This window comes from Alosa pseudoharengus, unplaced genomic scaffold, assembly GCF_046254945.1.
Source record: "Alosa pseudoharengus isolate Yale_2024_CS ecotype anadromous, Long Island Sound unplaced genomic scaffold, YU_APseudo_1.1 YU_APseudo_1.1_scf_22, whole genome shotgun sequence".
NCBI lineage: Eukaryota > Metazoa > Chordata > Actinopteri > Clupeiformes > Clupeidae > Alosa > Alosa pseudoharengus.
In genome coordinates this window covers 15935075-15952006 of record NW_027468680.1, presented here as the reverse complement: position 1 = coordinate 15952006, position 16932 = coordinate 15935075, and positions in this window count along the sequence as shown.

The following is a 16932-nucleotide window of genomic DNA, read 5'->3' as shown; positions in this document are numbered from 1 at the left end:
ATTCTGATGTTGTAACTTGCTTTGGCTAAAAGCATTTGCTAAGTGACCCTTACTACATCTGTCACCACTTAGTGTCAGGTTAGTGGTTGAGCAAGAGGAAGTTACAACAGCATCACTCTTCTGATTCAGAGAATTACATACTGTAGAATAGGGAATTAGTTTACATGCACATGAAGCTTAGTCCAACCTTCTTTAAGAAGCAAACCAAGCAGAAGAAAGAATGGGAGGAATCACCGGAGCACACAGATGTTGATGTTCCTTATTTTTCCGACCAGAAATAAAAAAAAAAATAAGGAACATTCACATCCGTGTGCTCCAGTGATTCCTTCCTTTCTTTACACGATCAGTCCTCTCCCCCCCCCCCCCAACTAAAAGCAATAATGCCCTGTTAGCATAATTCAGGCAGCGTGTTTATTTGACTATTAAACAATATAAATCCTCGTAGTGGGCTATTTGCTATCCCCGACAAGCTTTTAGAGTAGTGTTGCTCTCCTTTGAGGCCCTAATGAAAATCTCTGGCTAAAACATAATGCACTTGTAAGGTAGGACAGGACAGGGGCATATCTAAAGATGGGTATTCATCAAGGTTTAAAGGAGATATTCGCCATGAAGATAACCCTTGAGAGGCTATTCTATTTCATTGCATATACGGCAAGGCGATAAGGCAGTGTGCTGTGTGTTAGCTACACTATACTGTTTAGACACAAGTATTGGGAATGCCTGTCATTATACCCACAGGAATTTCAAAGACATCCCATTCTGAATCCAGGTATTTATATGGAGTTGCCCCCACACACACACACACACACACAAACACACACACTCGCTTGGGAAGGATTTCCACAAGATTTAAAATAATTTTTAAATAATAGTGTAAAATAATTCCACATCATCCCTCCCCCAACTCGGCATAAACAGTGCACAAAGCAAGGTCCATAAAGACATGTTTAAGTGACTCTGTTATGGAAGAAAATGACTGGCTTGCAGAGAACAGGGTTCTCTACATCATCAAATACCTTTGGGATGAACTAAAGAGACATTGCGAGCCAGGCCTTCTTGTCCAACATCAGTGCCTGACCACAAGCACTTCTGAATTAATGGGCAGAAATTTTCACAGAAACTCTAAAATCTTGCTGAAATCCTTCCCAAAAGAGTGGAAGCTGGTACAGCTGCAAGAGCGGGGGGGGTGAGGTGGGGCGACTCCATATAAATGCCTGTGGATGTAATGGCAGGCATCCCTGTGCTGTCTACATAGTGTGTGAGTCCTGGAAACAGCCAGGCCGATGAATAATTGAAAATGCCAGTTCAGGCTGAAGAGTTACTAAAGGGGAATGGGAATGAGAAGATGTTCCTCAGGTGCATCAAGTTCAACATGACTGGATCATTCAGTGTCCTTCCAAAACACACACACAGACACACACAGACACACACATCTCCCTTATAAAGTCTTTAGTCAAACTTCCTGTCTGTCGGAGAGAGGCTGTCTAGACAGGCAAGTGTTGCCAAAATCCAGCCTTGGAGCCCTGTGGTGGATGGAAATTTCCACTTTGGAAGCCTTGGGCAGCGGGGGAGGGGGGGGGAGTGTTCTCCTCTCACAGGGGGAAGGTATGAGCACCACACCGAAATCCTTTTGCACAATTGCAAGACGGTGTTCCGCCATTTCTTTCTATGTTTGAATGCTCTCTTTCACTGGGACCTAGCCAGAAAATCAGACGGAGAGCCTGCATCACCTGCTATGGGAAAAGCCCAGGGGCAGAGCGACATCTATATCATCTGTGAACCACGACTCCACTGAATGATAATCAGTCAAGATGAGCTGAGTGGAGTGTCTCTTTGACAGATAGCCACTTGAAACATCTGTTGAACTGGCCCCGACCTAAACTTGTATGGTTAATTACTCTACAAGAAAGAATGAATGCCATAGCGTATACAGTTGAGCTGATAGAGCTATGCTTGATGGGGAAATCCATTTGGTGCACGTCACCCTGTGTATGAGCACATTATTTATTTTCTTTATATCACATGTATAAGCAAAGTAAATTAGTGTCTGTTAATAAACATGTTATAGTGTCTTGTTGGTTCAATGTGCATTTTTAAAGACATTATTTCATCCTTGTGCTGTACATTATTTAATGTGCCAGTGCTATCCACAGAATTGTTGTCATTATTTGGGCATTTAGAGTTTACGGAAATGGACAGCTTTACCATTTGTTTGGCAGGGCACATGGTCCATTGCTACTGTGTTCTTGCACAGTGGTGTAAGATGACAACCCTTTGTGCCATGTCCATGCTGAAGAAAAGGCCTACGATCTATTACTGTCATGCTAAACTCCTTTTTCCTTCCAACTCTACCTCCAACTCTCTCACACACACACACACTGTCTCTCTTTCCTTCTCTCTCTCTCTCTCTCTCTCTCTCTCTCTGTCTCTCTCACACACACACACACACACACATACACTCTCTCTCTCTCTCTCTCTCTCTCTCTCTCATTGTCATCTATGTTCTCCAGCTGTACTTGGATGACCCATGTGAGTGTATTCCCACCCTACCAGTCAATAAGAGGCTCATATCTTTCTACACATAATCTCCTTTCTCTCTGCATCAGATCACTGGCACAAAAGGATCAAACTTCACTTTTCTCTCGAATTGTATGCTGCATTGCCAAAGCATTCACAGGAATAATAGAAATACATATAAAACCATATAAAAACATACAAACATTGTTGCACTCCAACAAATCAATACACTGTAAATTATGTTAGTATACTGTTTATGCATATTCTCTTTCTCTCCCTTTTTTTCTCTCACTCTCTCTATCTCTCACACACAGACACATACACACACACATCCAGAGTTCCTGCCTGCTGCCAAGAGCATATTTAGCATGATTCGCCACTCATGTAAGCATGTAAACAACATGATCCAATAAAGAACCTTTGCAAACCATATCAAGAGACAGTGGACTGCTGAGTGAAGGAGGGTGTCCCGTCCCGGTCACTTTTAGGTGAACAAAATCAGGACTGGAGTAGTTGTGCCCTCATCAGAACCCTTTTTCTAAGGAGGGTGTGATGAGTGAGTGAAAGTTACTTTGAATCTGATTTAGAGCTGATACTTCTTTGTGACTTCTTTATGACTAACTCTGTTTTCACTTATTGTAAGGCTATTTATATCTACTGGATTACTATACTTAGCGGCGGTCATATAGGTTTAGTCAGATTCAATGATTCCCGGGACACTGAAAGACCGGAGTACACGAAACTTGGTGGGCAAGTTGTGGATAGCATGGAAAAGTGGATAGCATGGAACCATCGTTTTTCGTTTTGATCTGTAGCCCCCCCGCTGGACTGGACCCCCCGAAAGGAGGGTAGGGCAGACACAGTTTTCTGTGAATATCTCGAAAACCGTAGGGTTTAGGAGGACCATTTTTTTTTTGTATGTTGATCTCAAGGGGCCATGTCAACCCATTCCATAACCACTCATTTCATGTATAGCGCCACCTAGTTAAACACAAAAAAGTAAAAATGAGGTGTTGTAATTGAAGGTATCTGTGACCTAACAAAGTCAAAACTGTACAAAATTGGAAGTGTAGGATCATTATGACACCCTCTGTATGTACGCCAAGTTTCGTGGAATTCCGTTCATGGGGGGCCACACAATAAATTAATTTATGTTACTATACACCAACTGGCCTGTAGGTGGCCGGAGACAGTTTTCTGTGAATATCTCGATAACCGTAGGGCCTAGGAGGTCCACCTTTTTTATGTATGTTGGTCTTAAGGGGGCATGTCAACCCATCCCATTACCACTTATTTTATGTATAGCGCCACCTAGTTAAAAATGAAAAAGCAAAAAATTAGGTGTTTTCATCACAATATCTCTGGCTGACAAGGTCAAAACTGCACGAAATTAAAAGTGTAGGATCATTATGACACCCTCCGAATGCATACCAAGTTTTGTGTACTTTCGTTCATGGGGGGCCTTACAATAAAATAATTTATGTGTACATTTAGTGACGTACACCAACAAGGATTCCCGGGACACTGAAAGACCGGGGTACACAAAACTTGGTGGGCATGTACCCCCACATGGATAGCATGGAACAGTAATTTTTCGTTTTGATCTGTAGCCCCCCCGCTGGACTGGACCCCCCGAAAGAAGGGTAGGGCAGACACAGTTCTCTGTGAATATCTTGAGAACTGTAGGGCCTAGGATGACCATTTTTTTCCGTATGTTTGCCTCCAGGGGTCATGTTAACCCATTTCATGTGCACACATGTGCACAAACAGATACACACACACACACACACACATACATTCACAGTAATCATACGTATGACACATACTCACACAGTAGACATATGTACGCTTGCATGCACACACACAAGCACGCACACACACACACACACACACACACACACACACACACACACACACACACACACACACACGCATAACATAAACATGTACATGCACACAATTCAAGAATTTCTCAGAATTATGAACAGGCAAGATGGAGGTGGGGTTGTATAAAATTAATTTTACATGTGAAATCTATGAACTAATCATGTTTTGGTACTTGTTGTCTAGCAGATATCAGTGAGAATTGAGTGTGGATAATGCAATTTAGTGAGACAGTTAGAATCATATAGGCCTTTCAGCGTGATTTATTTTTGTGGAAAAAATGTGCTGGACTGGGCGGCAGTCATATTTTGTACCGCTCTGCGGTACATCTAGTTTAGCAAGTGATTAAGGGAGGTCACACATTTACAACCTCATGACACGCTATCGCTGCCCGTGGCCTTGATATTAATGGTCACTGTAAATCCATATCAATGTCAGTGTTAACCCATTCACAATGCACACATACGATATGATAGAATAGGTCATGCTTAAAAATGTGTTTCGCTTTTTGTCCATTTAAAAATATGTATACCTATGTACAATTTTGAGCAAGGGAAGTCTTTCTACTTTTTTTTCATAGATATCATTCCACATTCCATGTTGTTTGCTGAGCTCTACAGCATCCTTAGGAGCTGAAAACAACCACAAGTATGTTCGAAATGATCCCCTGGATAATTCAAAGAGGACGTCACTGGTTTGTTTAGAGAGGTCTTTAAGTGTTCTATAGAGGAAACATTTCATCCAAAATAGGACATACAGCAGATACCAGCAACAAACCCACTCACCCTATAGTTATTTTTAGCCATTTTGCATCCGTCTGTGTGTGTGTGTGTGTGTGTGTGTGTGTGTGTGTGTGTGTGTGCGTGCGTGCGCACATGTGGCCTCCATAGACCCCTCTGAAGCTCCTAATCTATGTCACATGTCACACTCACTCATTCCTCTGCACTGTTCAGTTGGCTTTACTTTTAATGACCATATATGTCTCTTATTGTTTACAAATAAATGAATGTGTTCTCTCTACTCGCCTATTCTTAATGACATCAGTAACCATTGTTTCTATATCACATCTGAATGCTGGCATGCTTCAAGTCATTTTGAGACTCATTTAGCTTATTTAAAGCTGTGTTCTGTCCAATCCTTGCGTGTGTCTCGCAGCTTAGACCCTCGTTGGCCCCTCATCCCCACTCTTCATCCCCTCTGCTAACAAGATCAATACCCTCATCATCCGTTTCCATGGCAGCAGGGGTCACTTCCAGGCTCTCATCACAAAACCAGGCTACCACCATGAAGAGGAATACATTGTCATGGTGATTTGTGCTGACCAATGCCGTCCACTGGGACTTGATGAGGTCACAATGACACATGACACATGACAAGGGCTTTTAAGAGCACTGAAATGACTCTGACACACTTTTCTGATTTTCCCTTGACAGTTTATTCCTATCCTCACTTTACCCTGATCTTAGATTCATTTTAAGCAGAAGTCTTTTGTCATGTTTCTGGTCAAGATGAATAAACACAGTAACAAATTTCAGTTTGGAATCTCAGATATGTTATATTACAAAAGAATTAAACACAGATTTCAATTCACTACAATGCACTACAACACCCTATTTTAAAAATAAATAAATAAACAAACAAGTAAAATGACTCAAACATTTTGACATTAAATAATGAGGGTTTCTGGTAACACTTTACTTGACGGGTGAGTTCATTTTGACAAGTTGTCATCGTTCTGTCTTCCACATTCATTAAAGGTTTGGTATGAATGTTGATTCATGTCTCATGAAACAGTCATGAATGCTTTATGTGCAGTTTATGACAGCTGCTATGAATGTGTTATGAACTCACCCGTCAAGTAAAGTGTTACAGGGTTTCTTTTCTGTGTAAAATGGATTATTTGCTGTGGTTATTACCTGGGCATTACAATATTTCATAAAGTAACAAATACGTATTTTTATAAAACAAGATATTGTTAATTACCCTTTTCCCTGCTCTAGTGCTTGATGGATGGCAATTTATTCTTTACTGGTCATGTGTGTGTGTATGTGTGTGTGTGTGTGTGTGTGTGTGTGTGTGTTTGTGTGTGTATGTGTGTGTGTGTTTGTGTAGGAGAAGAGTAGCGTGCCACTAAGCTCAGCGTAAACCCACCTCTATCCTCTTATCAGAGACAATTTGAGCCATTCCTTTAGCTGGACGTATGGCCAAATGCATAGATTACAGTGTTGCAGCAATCCCATCTAATCTTGACCCTGCGGGTCTTCGACCCCTCCCGTCTTGTGGACACAGAACATTGGGATTGAACTTGGCATGAACTCGGTGACTCTTCCTCAGACTCACACTCCTCGCTCCCTGGGGTTCAAAATGCTTGCTCATGGTTTTCCTTCTTTTTCCATCATATTCCTCTTTTTTGCTCTTGCCTGATCTTTTCTCCCTTTAGCCGTGTAAAATGAGAAACTCGTTGGCTTTGGTGACACATTTGCAGTCCACCCAGGCATGGAGCTGTATGTGTGTGTGTGTGTGTGTGTGTGTGTGTGTGTGTGTGTGTGTGTGTGTGTGTTTGGACCGAAGAAAAGGCCTATGATCTACCTCCAACTCTCTCTCTCTCTCTCCCACACACACACACACACACACACACACACACATGCACGACAGGGTGGGACAGCAACTGGACAGCAAACACCCACATATATTGAACACACATACTGTATATGGAATGGTGTTTGAAAAGGCTTTGGTCCTGATGGTTAGTCAAATAAGTGCTGTGTTTACTTATGTGAATGACAGGAGAGATGTTAAATTCCTCATGCTATAGGTAGGGCAATCTTAATTACCCCAGAGATAGTTATTACCCCAGAGATAGGGTAGTAAGCTTACTTACTATAGAAATAAAATACTTGCTTACTTATAACTCTGCAGGCTGACTACTATGCAACCTAGAATCTCAACAGTGATTCTTGTAGACTACTGACTCAGTAAAGCTCATAGTGTGCTCTTACATTCATTCTACTCTGATTCAGAAATGTTGGATGGTAAGCACACTGAGTCAGAGCTTCTTCAAAATGAATGTCTTTTTAGAATGTCTAATTAGATGTGAGAATATTTTCAGATTCCAATGGAATTCTGAACGGAATTCTGAACGACAGTGCAGAATCACAAGACAAGGCAGACAAATTCCCTGGCATGGGCTGGGTGAAGAAGGAGTAAAGGGAATCCCTTTTCAGCTCCTGTACAATGTCAAGCAGTGCCTCTGATAACTGGAAGAGACCACCAATGGTGTAAGCTTACAGTGAACTTTTGTCACAGTCTGTCATAATTATGGTTATGGTATTTAGCAGACGCTTTTGTCCAAAATGACATACAAATAACAACAATACAATACAAACACAAAAATTGGTATTAAAGACTACATTAAGGAGAATAGCAATAATAAACAACAATGGCAATCAATAGCCTAATGAAAATAAATATACTGTAACGCATAAGAAACGCTAAATAAACTAAGTGCATGTTGAACACGCTTTCAGACCTCTCTTGAATAACCCAAAACTAGGGCAACTCATTCCACCAACAAAGAACCACTGAGGAAAAGAGTTATTACCTGGCAAGTCCTTAGACTTGGCACGCGTCCTGTCAGAGCTCATCCGTTGCAGAGGGTAACTTTGATCTAGGCAGAGTTTTAATCCTATTGACTTGGTCACACTGTTGCCCTCAACACAGGATCGAAATGAACCAGGTTTAATGGGAGTGTTTAAGATGTTAGCACTGATAAACTGTATAGAAGACATTCCCTATTCTGAGTAATATATGATAGTAAAATATGTCAGATTTGTTACCATCCATGCATGGCTAAATCCTCTAAAGTGTCAAATTAGGCCTACTAAAACTCAAGTATCAATATTTTAGTAAATATTAGGCTAACACCCTCTGCTGAACCCACTCTACAAAACACTCCCAGATAAATTCATCAATATGTAGTCATGATTAAAAAAAAACTACAAATATAGCTGCAAGCAGCAATGAGGGGGCCAAGCAGGCCAGCTCAGCAGGCCAGATTTGCCATGTAAGTCAATGCCGTTGCATCAGACATATAGCCTTAAGCAGTCACAGCAAGTTCCATGTCATACAACCCAAGATTGGCTGAGTTACAAGGTCAAGTTTCACATCAAAACATAACTGATTTTGTGGGGCTGAACCAGGGCTGAGTGTCGCCGCCCCCTCACCCAGCCAACCCACCGCCGCAATCGCCCGTGCCCGTCCCACCCTGCCCCACTCTTGCACGCACGCTTTAGAATTAACTGGATGGAACTCGCTGTCATCAGTTTCACATCAAAAATAAAAGATCGATTGAAATATTATCATGCTTGCTGTGATTTCAATGCCCCCATAGAGGTCAAAGGTCACCAAATTATTTGTGCATCATCAGGATGAACCAGACGGTTCTATGGGCTACCACTGACCTCCATTGCAGAATAATGCAGCAACTACAGGCCAAAATACATTTTTGCCAATTACAGAGCCCCCTAGAGGTCAAAGGTCACCAAATTTCTTGAGCGTCCTCCTGGTGGGTCCTGAGGACCATGTACTAAGTTTGGTTTTGATACATGAAAGCGTCAATTGTTCCAGAAAAGAATACACTGATAAGGCATGGTCTGAAGATGGTCTCTGCCAATTTTGGTGAGGATCAGCTGAAATTTTTGACATGCGAATACTTATTCATGTTTTTGATTAAATCCAATATGGCGGCTGAATCAATTATGATGACATCACAAGTTGGCTTGGGTCGGCCTAAGGACTTCCAACAGTATTACCAGACACCACTAGTGCGTAATTCTAAGCACAACAGCAGCTACAGGCCAAAAGGCATATTTCTTAATTACAGCGCCCCCTAGAGGTCAAAGGTCACCAGATTTCTTGAGCGTCCCCCTGACTGGGTCCTGAGTCCATGCACCAAGTTTGGCTTTGATACATGCAAGGGTTGCTGAGATATGAGCTCACTTCCTGTTTTGTGGCTTCGCCGCAAATTTTGATTGGCTGTTACGGGCGAACGGTAATACTTCCGAAGACGAAAAGTGATAACTTTTGTGAGGCTTGGTCTGAAGATGATCTGTGTAAAATTTGGTGGGAATCAGAGAAAGTATGTGACCCCTGATACATTTTAAGTGTTTTTGATGAAATCCAAAATGGCGGAAAATCCATCATGGCGGAAAATAACATCATAGGGTGCGTTGAACTCGGCTTGGTCCAAGGATTCCAACGATACATGACTTTTGAAAATCGGACCTACGGGTCAAAAGTTACGTGAGTGAACACACTTCCAACTTTGGCCTGTTGGTGGCGCTAGAGGGTTGGAGTTGCCGACATGAAACTTGGTGACATGAATCATGGGACCGTCCCCAATTAGTGTGCCAAATTTCCCAACTTTTTACCAGACGGTTCTATGGGCTGTCATCAGTGATGCCAGGTTAGTCTATTTTGACCACTTTTTTCGGTAACGAGTAATCTAACGCGCTACTATTTACAAACCAGTAATCAGATTAAAGTTACTTATCTAAGTTACTGTGCGTTACTATTTTTGTCATTTTCCTTAGTAAAAAGATAATATTCTTTGCTTTCTTCTTGTCTTGGGGATATATGTCATGTAGGCTATGCTCACGTTTTCAGCATGAGGACAATTCACGTAAAACCACGCAGCGACACAAACGTAAACAACAATGGAGGGAGAGAGAGAGATGCACATCAGTCATTACTTTGAGTTTGTCAGCTAAACATGACAACATTAAGGTACATTGTACATTCTGTACTGGCGACAAAGTGCTGTCTAGCTAGACGTCCCAAGTCTCCCGAAGTTTTGGGAGTCTCCCACATATTGATAGCGGCTTTCTGACGGCCGCAAATTACATAAAATCTCCCGGAACCTAGAGCGAACAAGAGCACGCAAGCCAGACCGGACTTCAAATCGCGTGTGCAAATGAGTTTAACGCGCACACAACGGAGAGAGGAGTGGAGTGGAGGAGAGGAGAGGAGCGTTTGTGCCTGAAGCGCATCCAAGACAGAGAGCATCCTGGTCTGTTTTGCTAAATCAACCAATCAGTTTTCAGTGTAAGTGTGCTTATATCTCTTTTCTCCCAAACTTAATGAATCAGTTCAGTCAGTGTATCTAGGAACAGGAGCGTCATGGCAGCGTCAGCGCCCCTCAAAAAGGAAGATTTAAGACCCATTTCACATCAGACTACACAAAAGTGTACCCAATTGTCTCATAAGATTAAAACATAAATATAACCGCAAGCGGTGATTTACGGGGTCCGAGCAAAACGAACATGAGGTAGCATAGCTTTTTAGTTTTACATATGCTTTGATTGTTTGGGCACAATTGTTCAAAAGAAATGTGATCGGATTTCGGTTATCGGATTTCAGTTACCGGATTTCGGCTATCGGATTGGATCAAATCTTGAAAATGGGTTGTTCAAAAGGAAACAAGGATCCTGAAATTGGATTAGATCACATAATCTATTCTTGGTTTTGATCTGGATATAACCTTTGTGTTGTTCAAAACTTTTGAGTTAGATTGGAATAAATTTGATCCATAAAATTAGGATTACCCTGTGCTGTAACGTTATAGTGTGCTAACCTCCACAACCCAACAGTATTCTAACAATACTTGATTCTACAGGACTATTTATTTGTTGTGGATAAGATGAAGGGTTTGATAATGGAAGGCAGTGTTTCCCACAGAATTGAATTGCATTTGTGGTGGTGGGTTCTGTATCGGAGTCAATAAGATAAACAGCCTATAATTATACAGTTATACTTGACTTGCACTACAAGTCCATATTGACAAGTAGCTGTAATGCTGTAATGTTATAGTGTGCTAACCTCCACAACATTATATTCTAGTATGCTAACCTCCACAACCCAACAGTATTTGAACACTAATGCTTCAGGTGGGATTTGAACTCTCAACCTTAGGATGACCAGTACAAGGCATTATCCCACTAAGCCACTGTCAATCCTACATCTTTGCCAGTCACATTCACATGGTGAAAATGTGTATTGGTAAACACACAAGAAAAACTCCAAGTATACATTTGACAATAAAATGAAGGGCTTTCCTGAAAGAGAACACCTGAAAACGTTTGGAAATTCTGGGACAATTAGAAATTTGTAGAGAAGAACAGTAATGGATGAAATATAAATATGATAGACTTAATGATGAAGGAAAAATAGTAAACAAAGAAGTTCCCCTATATGTCTTCGAGTGTGTCGGCATTCTGATTCTTGGCAACTAATGAGTGTGAATGTTGATTGCCTGATGTCATTCAGGTGCTGTTCAGTGGTGTGAATCTTCAATAACCAATAGCATGTGCATCTTGAGCCTAAAGCTCTAGCAGGATTCGAACTCTCAACCTAACAAACACCAGCACTAGGCATTATCCCTCTGAGCCACTAACAATCCGACATATTAGGCAGTCACATTCACATGGTGAAAATGTGTGTTGGTAAACACACAAGAAAAACTCCAAGTATACATTTGACAATAAAATGAAGGGCTTTCCTGAAAGAGTACACCTGAAAACTTTTGGATATTCTGGGGCAATTACACATTTATAGAGAAGAACAGTAATGGATGAAATATAAATATGATAGACTTAATGATGAAGGAAAAATAGTAAACAAAGAAGTTCCCCTATATGTCATAGAGTGTGTCGGCATTCTGATTCTTGGCAACTAATGAGTGTGAATGTTAATTGCCTGATGTCATTCAGGTGCTGTTCAATGGTGTGACTCAGAAGGCTCAATGGTATGGAGTGATGACACGGAGATGGCAGGTTTCGGTGCAACACAAGTTAACTTTATTTGAGTTTCAATTCATCTGTTCTTTTGTTCTTTACTTGTATGTGTGCTGCATCAAAGAGGAAACAAACAGAAAATGGAGTAATCAGTGAAATGGGGTAAATCAGTACAGATCCCAACTCACAAACAAACCAATTGATATTTGAACAATAAACTGAAATCATATGGCTATATAAAGGTACAACTAAACAATACTTGACATCCCAAGTCAACCAACATCACCTAATCATCTCTCACATGGGACTCCAACACACCAAACCAACAAACAAAGACCTTAACTTTACACATGATGGCAGAGCTACTCTACAAACTGATAAACATCACAAAAGTCATAGTGAGGGTGATTAAAGTGATGACTTACGTTAACTCAAAGACGCACACAGAGCAGGACACACTGGAGTGCTAGGTTGAGATGAACAAAAGAGCGAACTGAGGGCGAGCAAACAATTTATCCTGGTCTGAGCCCCTGCTCCGGAGCTACAGGGTTTCCCAGCGGGTAAACTTTGGAAAGATTTGCAAAGATTTGGAAAAGATTTTTGAAAGACTACAGTATCAGACCCTCTCACATCTAAAGACAAGTAGTAGAGTTTTAAGTCACAGACTATGATTTTGCAATGACTAGGGATCTTGCAGGGTCACTATTTACAAGACTGCAACATGATTCCTTTAAAATATTACCCATTGTGCAATAGATAAACAGGAACTGAAAATTATAGCCTACTAAACTCAAAGTCGTATTTTCGTGTTTCTGCAGCATTGTTTCATGCGTGACATCCTTAACCGATATAGAGTTGTTCTGTCAAGTGGAAGAGCCGACTAAATATGTATAAGAAATGACAAATATTATAAGAATAACAAATAATTATAGGCTACAGCTTATAATTACACAGTAACACTTGCCTTGCACTACAAGTCCATATTGACAAGTAGCTGTAATGTTATAGTGTGTTATCCTCCACAACCCAACAGCATTCTATTGTAGTATGTTAACATCCACAACCCACTAATGCTTCAAGTGGGATTTGAACTCTCAACCTAAGGATCACCAGTACAAGGTATTATCCCACTGACCCACTGTCAATCCTACATGTTGGCCAGCCACATTCACATGGTGAAAATGTGTATTGGTAAACACACAAGAAAAACTCCAAGCATGGAGGGGCGATTAGACATTTGTAGAGATGAACACTAATAGATTAAATATAAATATGATAGACTTAATGATGAAGGAAAAATAGTAAACAAAGAAGTTCCCCTGAATGTCATAGAGTGTCTCGGCATTCTGATTCTTGGCAACTGATGAGTGTGAATGTTGATTGCCTGATGTCATTCAGGTGCTGTTCAATGGTGTGAATCTTCAATAACCAATAGTATTCGAGCTAGAGCCTAAAGCACTACCGGGGATTCGAACCCTCAACCTAACAAACACCAGCACTAGGCATTATCCCACTGAGCCACTGACAATCCTACATATTGGGTAGTCACATTCACATGGTGAAAATGTGTGTTGGTAAACACACAAGAAAAACTCCAAGTATATATTTGACAATAAAATGAAGGGCTTTCCTGAAAAAATACACCTGAAAACTTTTGGATATTCTGGGGCAAATAGACATTTATAGAGAAGAACAGTAATGGATGAAATATAAATATGATAGACTTAATGATGAAGGAAAAATAGTAAACAAAGAAGTTCCCCTATATGTCATAGAGTGTGTCGGCATTCTGATTCTTGGCAACTAATGAGTGTGAATGTTAATTGTCTGATGTCATTCAGGTGCTGTTCAATAGTGTGAATCTTCAATAACCAATAGCATGTGCATCTTGAGCCTAAAGCTCTAGCAGGATTCGAACTCTCAACCTAACAAACACCAGCACTAGGCATTATCCCACTCTGCCACTGACAATCATACACATTCAGCAGTCACATTCAAATGGTGAAAATGTGTGTTGGTAAACACACAAGAAAAACTCCAAGTACACATTTGACAATAAAATGAAGGGCTTTCCTGAAAGAGTACACCTGAAAACTTTTGGATATTCTGGGGCAAATAGACATTTATAGAGAAGAACAGTAATGGATGAAATATAAATATGATAGACTTAATGATGAAGGAAAAATAGTAAACAAAGAAGTTCCCCTATATGTCATAGAGTGTGTCGGCATTCTGATTCTTGGCAACTAATGAGTGTGAATGTTAATTGTCTGATGTCATTCAGGTGCTGTTCAATAGTGTGAATCTTCAATAACCAATAGCATGTGCATCTTGAGCCTAAAGCTCTAGCAGGATTCGAACTCTCAACCTAACAAACAGCAGCACTAGGCATTATCCCACTCTGCCACTGACAATCATACACATTCAGCAGTCACATTCAAATGGTGAAAATATGTGTTAGTAAACACACAAGAAAAACTCCAAGTATACATTTGACAATAAAATGAAGGGCTTTCCTGAAAGAGTACACCTGAAAACTTTTGGATATTCTGGGGCAATTAGACATTTATAGAGAAGAACAGTAATGGATGAAATATAAATATGATAGACTTAATGATGAAGGAAAAATAATAAACAAAGAAGTTCCCCTATATGTCATAGAGTGTGTCGGCATTCTGATTCTTGGCAACTAATGAGTGTGAATGTTAATTGTCTGATGTCATTCAGGTGCTGTTCAATAGTGTGAATCTTCAATAACCAATAGCATGTGCATCTTGAGCCTAAAGCTCTAGCAGGATTCGAACTCTCAACCTAACAAACAGCAGCACTAGGCATTATCCCACTCTGCCACTGACAATCATACACATTCAGCAGTCACATTCAAATGGTGAAAATATGTGTTAGTAAACACACAAGAAAAACTCCAAGTATACATTTGACAATAAAATGAAGGGCTTTCCTGAAAGAGTACACCTGAAAACTTTTGGATATTCTGGGGCAATTAGACATTTATAGAGAAGAACAGTAATGGATGAAATATAAATATGATAGACTTAATGATGAAGGAAAAATAGTAAACAAAGAAGTTCCCCTATATGTCATAGAGTGTGTCGGCATTCTGATTCTTGGCAACTAATGAGTGTGAATGTTAATTGTCTGATGTCATTCAGGTGCTGTTCAATAGTGTGAATCTTCAATAACCAATAGCATGTGCATCTTGAGCCTAAAGCTCTAGCAGGATTCGAACTCTCAACCTAACAAACACCAGCACTAGGCATTATCCCACTCAGCCACTGACAATCATACACATTGAGCAGTCACATTCAAATGGTGAAAATGTGTGTTGGCAAACACACAACATCAAGAAAATTCCTAGCATACATTTGACAATAGAATTAGGGGCTTTATAAAAAAGAGTACATATCTGAAAATGTGCACTGTTAATGGTATCCACCTAATGATGGTTGTATGGTTGTTATCCAAGAAAAAAAAATTACTCATATAGGAATATAGGTGATATAGGAGAAATGGGCTGAGTGGTCGAACTTTATTGGCCTATATCTCTGAAATGGAACAACGTATCCAAATTCTTTTGATAACTTTTGTGAGGCTTTGTCTATACATTGTCTGTGAGAATTTTGGTGAAGATTTGATAATTTTTGAAGCCTGTGAAACTTTTTATGATGTTTGGCTTTTCTCTGAAATTGTGGCAAAAGTAAACATTTTTAGAGCATAAGACCAGGGTGAAAAAGATGCATCTGAATGTAGAGATTAATATGATTAAAGAATTTTGAGTCTAGGTGAATCTGGTAAGGAGAAATAAGCGTTTTTGACAAGAGCGCCACCTTTGGGTGCAGTACCCCAAATTTGGGTTATGGGTAGTGGGGGGTACTGGTAACAATACTTGAAAATGTCAAGTTTCTAGGACTTACGGTTTATAGGAATATAGGTGATCTAGGAAAAAAGGCCTAAGTGGTCTAACTTTATTGGCCTATATCTCTGAAATGGAACAAAATATCAAAATTCTGAGCGATAACTTTTGTGAGGCTTGGTCTAAACATTGTCTGTGAGAATTTTGGTGAAGATTCGATTATTTTTGAAGAGTGTGAAACTTTTTATAATGTTTGGCTTTTCCATGAAATTGTGGAAAAAGTAAACATTTGTAGACCATAAGACCAGGGCCAAAAAGATGCATCTGAGTTTAGAGATTAATATTCTGAAAGAATTTTGAGTCTAGGTGAATCTGGTAAGGAGAAATAAGCATAATTAACTTTTTTTTTCAATAGCGCCACCTTTGGGTGCAGTACCCCAAATTTTGGGTTATGGGTAGAGGGGGGTACTGGTAACCATACCTGAAAATTTCAAGAGTTTTGGAGTTACGGTTTAGGCTGCAGTATGATTTTTACAGAATTTTGGCCAAAAAATGAACGGTACAGAAACAATAGGGTTCCTGCAGCTACGCTGCTCGGACCCCTAATGATAGTCTTGCACACTGCACTGTTTGTAACAGCGACTTTAGCTCACAGCGGGTTAAATGATTGCAAAAGACTTGTTGAGGTGAGTTTAACAAGTGTAATTTCATTTGCATATTATTCAGGCCTATACAAGATGGCTAGTTGCCAAGGCTACATGAAAAAAAAATCTACAAAAAAATCTACATATTTTACTATAACAATTTCTATCAATAGGCCTTCCTTATTTTGGTGTTGGTATTATTGAACAAACATCTGAATTTCAGTAT